The sequence below is a fragment of the Prunus dulcis genome, chromosome 8, assembly GCF_902201215.1.
Source record: "Prunus dulcis chromosome 8, ALMONDv2, whole genome shotgun sequence".
Lineage (NCBI taxonomy): Eukaryota > Viridiplantae > Streptophyta > Magnoliopsida > Rosales > Rosaceae > Prunus > Prunus dulcis.
Genome location: NC_047657.1, coordinates 3,428,144 through 3,434,037, shown reverse-complemented (window position 1 = coordinate 3,434,037; position 5,894 = coordinate 3,428,144). Strand labels below are relative to the sequence as shown.

Sequence of the window (5,894 nt, the reverse complement as noted above, 5' to 3'; positions counted from 1 at the left end):
GGGTAAGCATAAAGGAAGGTAGCAAACCAGTTGTGATTCAAGCAAGTTCAAAAATTTGACAGTGTATGATATGTGCAATTCATTAGGTTAGAATCCAAAAATAAGGTCTTAAATTTAAAGAACGATATGTGCTAGAGCCAATTAATTTTAGGGAGCTTTAGTTTTCACACATAAAATACTTTACTAATTTGAAAGATAGATATACAATTTTACTTAATTAATATAAGACCAAAGACAATAAAGTAACACCTACTTTTACTAAAATAACATTGAAGAGCACTACAATTACAACATGTGCCATTGTGATTTATTGTCAAATATAGAGTCAAAACGACATAACAAGACTCAAAAGAGAACAAAAAACGACACTACTCAAATTGAATCAGTTCCAAAAACCCTTTCGCGCGACCTTTCATCTTCAACTTCAGAGTGCTTCAGCCGATAGTTCCTCACTGACCACCACCAACAACGACGACGAGCAACGACGACGACGAGTAGCAACGAGGAGCAGAAACGACGAGCAGCAACGACGACGAGCAGCAACGACGACGAGCAACGACGACGAGCAGAAACCACCACCAACAACGACAACCACTGACGACTATCGAAGCGATTTTCACTCTCTTGGGAAAAAAACAGTAAGAAAATGACCCTCTAACACAGATTTGTGTTCGATTTTAGGGATTACACATTTTTGCATGTTGTTCTTTATGCAATGCAGTTTTTGGAAAAATGGATGAATCGTTGGATTCAAAACTACTCTTCGTTTAGGTTTTGCTTCGTTTATAGGGATTAACCATTCAAAATCGTTGGATTCAAAATTTCTGGTTGTCTGTAGCAGATTTTGACCAGAAACTGCAGTTTCTGGTTCCATAATTCAATTTCAGAGTGCTTTTTGCTAGGGTTTATGGGAATGTTATAACTACTCATGAAGTTAAACGTGTTTTGATATTCAGTACTGTATTTGCATTTTGATTTCTGGTTGTTTGTAGCAGATTTTGACCAGAAACTGCATTGCAGTTTCTGGTTCCATAATTCAATTTTAGAGTGCTTTTTGCTAGGGTTTATGGGAATGTTATAACTGCTCATGAAGTTAAACGTGTTTTGATATTCAGTACTCTCTTTGCATTTTGATTTTTGGTTGCTTGTAGGAGATTTTGAACCAGAAACTGCAATGCAGTTTCTGGTTTCATAATTCAATTTCAGAGTGCTTTTTGCTAGGGTTTATGGGAATGTTATAACTGCTCATGAAGTCAAACGTGTTTTGATATTCAGTACTGTCTTTGCATTTTGATTTCTGGTTGTTTGTAGCAGATTTTGAACCAGAAACTGCAATGCAGTTTCTGCTTCCATAATTCAATTTCAGAGAGCTTTTTGCTAGGGCTTATGGGAATATTATAACTGCTCGTGAAGTCAAACTTGTTTTGATATTCAGTACTGTCTTTGCATTTTGATTTCTGGTTGTTTGTAGCAGATTTTGAACCAGAAACTGCAATGCAGTTTCTGGTTCCATAATTCAATTTCAGAGAGCTTTTTGCTAGGGTTTATGGGAATATTATAACTGCTCGTGAAGTCAAACTTGTTTTGATATTCAGTACTGTCTTTGCATTTTGATTTCTGGTTGTTTGTAGCAGATTTTGAACCAGAAACTTCAATGCAGTTTCTGCTTCCATAATTCAATTTCAGAGAGCTTTTTGCTAGGGTTTATGGGAATATTATAACTGCTCGTGAAGTCAAACGTGTTTTGATATTCAGTACTGTATTTGCATTTTGATTTCTGGCTGTTTGTAGCAAATTTTGATTTCAGGTTGTTTGTAGCAGATTTTGAACCAGAAACTGCAATGCAGTTTCTGGTTCCATAATTCAATTTCAGAGTGCTTTTTGCTAGGGTTTATGGGAATATTATAACTGCTCATGAAGTCAAACGTGTTTTGATATTAGTTTCAGTGCTGTCTTTGCATTTTGGTTTGATTTCACATCAAATTTTGAGCAGCAGATTCTGGTTGTTTGTTGCAGATTTTGACCACAAACTGCAGTGCGTATCACAAAATGGAACAAGAAAACCAACCAAAGCGCAGAATCAAAACGATGGCTCAAAAGATTAAACACAAGCCAAAGCCAAACTATGATCGGAAAGCAAAGCACCCAGACTATGTCCAATTTCGCTGCAATGCCTCTGCTTTCAACAACATCATTAGAGACGTAAAGAACAAGCTCAATGAAAGGCAGAAGAAGCTTCTCAAGAAAACCCCTTTCTGGAAATTGATCGAGCTGTTTTACCACCAAAGAATCGACATGAATAACATGAATAAGTCGGACCTGGACTTAGTACAGCTGCTCAAGACATTTGATCCGGATACAAAGTCCTTCAAATTTGGAACCAAATCATTCCAAATCACAGGCAATGCAGTGACACAGATTCTAGGACTGCCAAATGAAGGCAAATCTGTCAAACTTGTCAATGATAGGTACACTTCTACCTTCAGAACAAGGCACTTTGGAGAGAAGGGAAAACCATCAAAAAACCAGGTAGAAGCAGAATTAGAAAAGACAATTGCCTTGGCAAACCAACCGAAGAAAGAAAAGGCAAAGACAGAGCAAAAGAAAAAAATGAACAAAGGAAAAGAAAAGAAAGAAGCTGAAGAAGAAGAAGAAGAAGAAGTCGATTACGACAAGGAGGTGGTCAGCCTAATATTGATTCTGCTGTGCATGACATTCCTTTTTGCCAACTCTTCATCGACTTTGCATTGGAAATTATTTGAGCACTGTGTGAATCTAGACACACTTTCAAACTATTCGTGGGCAAGAGCTGTTTCAGCCTACATGAATGAATCCTTGACCACAAAAGCAATAGCAAAAGCAAAGAAGGGAGGAGAAGCCTCTATAGGAGCTGTTTCGGGTTGCACTATCCTAATATTGGTAAGTAAACAGTGGCTTATTCAATGCATTTTGAGTTTTAGGCAATGCAGTTTCCATTTAGTGCAATGCAGTTTCTGTTTTATCCTATGCAGTTTCCAACCTAATTTCTGATATATCTTGTTTTTGAACTGTGCAGTTTCTACTGTGTGAGAGAACAAACATCATACAACCAATCCTTGGCAAGGAGAAAGAAACTCCTGCCATTCTTAAATGGAGTCTTGTGGAACTCCACACAAGATTCAACCAAATAAAGGACTTGAATGACATCGAGGTATGCAATTTATCGCATGTTCTGTTTTAATGTATCTTGAATGTGAATACATGCTAAATCATTGTCATTGTACAGGGTATTTTTAAAACTCCTAAAAAGCAAAAAACTACCAGGGAAGAGGAAGATAATGTTGAGAAGGTAACCATTCAAAACTACTCTTCGTTTAGGTTTTGCTTCGTTGCAGTTTGTGTTTTCTACATTGCAGTTTGCATTTTTGCTGTGCATTGCAGTCTGGTTTATAGGGATTAACAATTCAAAATCGTTGGATTCAAAATTTCTGGTTGTTTGTAGCAGATTTTGAACCAGAAACTACAATGTAGTTTCTGGTTCCATAATTCACTTTCAGAGTGCTTTTTGCTAGGGTTTATGGGAATGTTATAACTGATCATGAAGTCAAACGTGTTTTGATATTCAGTACTGTATTTGCATTTTGATTTCTGGTTGTTTGTAGCAGATTATCCAATGCAGTTTCTGAATCATTCAATTTCATTGTACAGGGTATTTTGAAAACATATAAAAAGAGAAAAACTACCGGAGAAGAGGGAGACCCTCTTGACAAGGTATAAGAATCTCTAAACAGTGAATTATAAATTTCAGTTTTCGTTTCCTCCAATGCAATGCAGTTTTTAATTAGTTTCTGTTCAATATGCAGAAAAAAGAAAAAGAAGATGATGAGGGACAAAAAGGAGAAGCAGAGAAAGAGGGAAAAGAACCTCTTGCAATTCAAGACCTCTTGGTGAAGTCCATGACAGACCAAATCAACTACCGCCAACAAGAAGATCCCAGCTTCGTTTGCCCGGAAAAATTACAGCTGTGGAAGGATGAAAAAAATGAAGACAGTGAGAAGAAAATGAAGGAATTGTGGGATATATTTATCCAAGCAGAAAAGAGATCAAAGGAGCTGGAAGTGGAGTTGGCAACATACATAGAGAAATTAGATAATGAAGAATGTGTGACTGCCACCATGACAGTGGAATCTACAATTCAGCTTAATGAAATACAAAATCTGAAAAGGAGGATTGCAGAATTGGAAGGCAAGGAAACTCGTATTGACATGGAGAAGATTGCCAAGAAAAAGGAGATTCAAGGAAAGTACAAGGCAGAAATTGAAAGCTTGTTGTCAAACCCAACAATCTTTGAAATGGAGATGGATCTGCCTACAAAACAACCAACACAACCAGTTGAAGAGAAAGAAGAAGAAAAGAAAGAAGAAGAGAAGCAACAAGAAGAGAGAGAAGAAGAAAATGAGAGAGAAGAAGAAAATAAAGAACAAGAGAAGCAACAAGAAGAGAGAGAAGAAGAGAAGAAGCAAGATGCTCCAACACCTGCTGTTCCTTCAAGAGTACAAAGGTTGAAGAACAGAGAAAGAAAGAGGCTTCAAGCTTCTTGCTATGTGTACGAAAAAAAATAAGAAAACAAAAAAGAAGGCAAAAAAGGATGATGAAGAACTACCACAATTCAAGCTTATCTCGTCCGAGGAGGTATGCAATTACTGCAGTTCAAGCTGCTGCTTTTTTCTATTTTCTGCATTGCAGAAATAGAAACTGCAATGCAGTGTGTTATCTGCTTTACAGAAACAGAAACTGCAATGCAGTTTCCAGTTCCTGCAATGCAGTGTGTTATCTGCTTTGTAGAAATGGAAACTGCATTGCAGTTTCTGTTTTATCGAATGAAGTTTCTAATTAGTTTCCTTTCAATCTGCAGTTAACACAAGAGGCATCTCAGCCCGATGCCACAAATCCAATTCCCGAACCCCCAAAAGGAACGAGCCTTCATGATTCAATTCCTATAGGTCTGGAACAATCAAGTGATGAAGATGAAGGACAAAAAAAGCCAACAAAGAAAAAACTTGGATGGGGTCAGAGGAAGGTGTGGCAGAAAATTCCAAAGGCGGATAGGGAAAGAATTGAAAAACACTACTTAAGTACTCAACCTCGGTAATATCTCTATTCCAAAATAACAATTCTTTCATCTTTTAATTACAATTAAACTAAAACTAATCTTGTGAATTTCATGTATTCAAATCCGCAGTGATATCTTTTGGGCAGGACTCAATAGTGAGAAAGTGACAAACCATGATCTCAAAGATATTGTATGGGACCTGGAACTGTCACAAAACGTAAGTATTTACCAATTCTATAACACACACTGCACTGTATTTTTTTATTTGTGCTACCTATATTACCCATTTATAATTCCATTTTTCTCCAATCAATGTGAAACAGGTTATTGAGGCCTATATCCAAATAGAGGAGGATAAAATAGACCCCATGCAGACATGGAGTCCACAGTACATGTCCACATGGACTTGGGTAAGTATTATTTTGAAAATTCAAAATTGTTTAAACAGACAATGCACTGAAGTTTTCGAAAAATATATACTAACAAATTGCCATTCTATGATATCAGGCTTACATGCAAAGCTTCCAAGAGCCATTTTGGCACAGGGCCCTGTATGAACACTTACTTGAAAAACTCGGGAAATGCAGTGTTCTTTTCTTCCCGATTATTTCAAAAGAAGAGTTCCACTTCACACTTCTCACATTTCACAAAAATGAACGAAAGTGGAGACACTACAATCCACTTAGATCGTTGGGACATAGAAAAGAAGAAAGGTGCATTGACATTGCTCGAAACTTTGTAAGTGGAATGAAACTGTCTTAATTTCTCAGCACAAACAAAAACAGAAACTGCATTGCAGTTT

General features: G+C 36.9%; 1 long non-coding RNA gene across 1 annotated transcript; it reads left to right on the top strand.

Moving 5' to 3' along the window:
• The first annotated feature begins 4,994 nt into the window (after nucleotides 1–4,994).
• LOC117638770 lies at nucleotides 4,995–5,460 on the top strand. The gene is made up of 3 exons (XR_004587306.1): nucleotides 4,995–5,127; nucleotides 5,222–5,309; nucleotides 5,416–5,460. It is a non-coding gene; the product is annotated as an uncharacterized LOC117638770 (long non-coding RNA).
• Nucleotides 5,461–5,894: the final 434 nt, after the last annotated feature.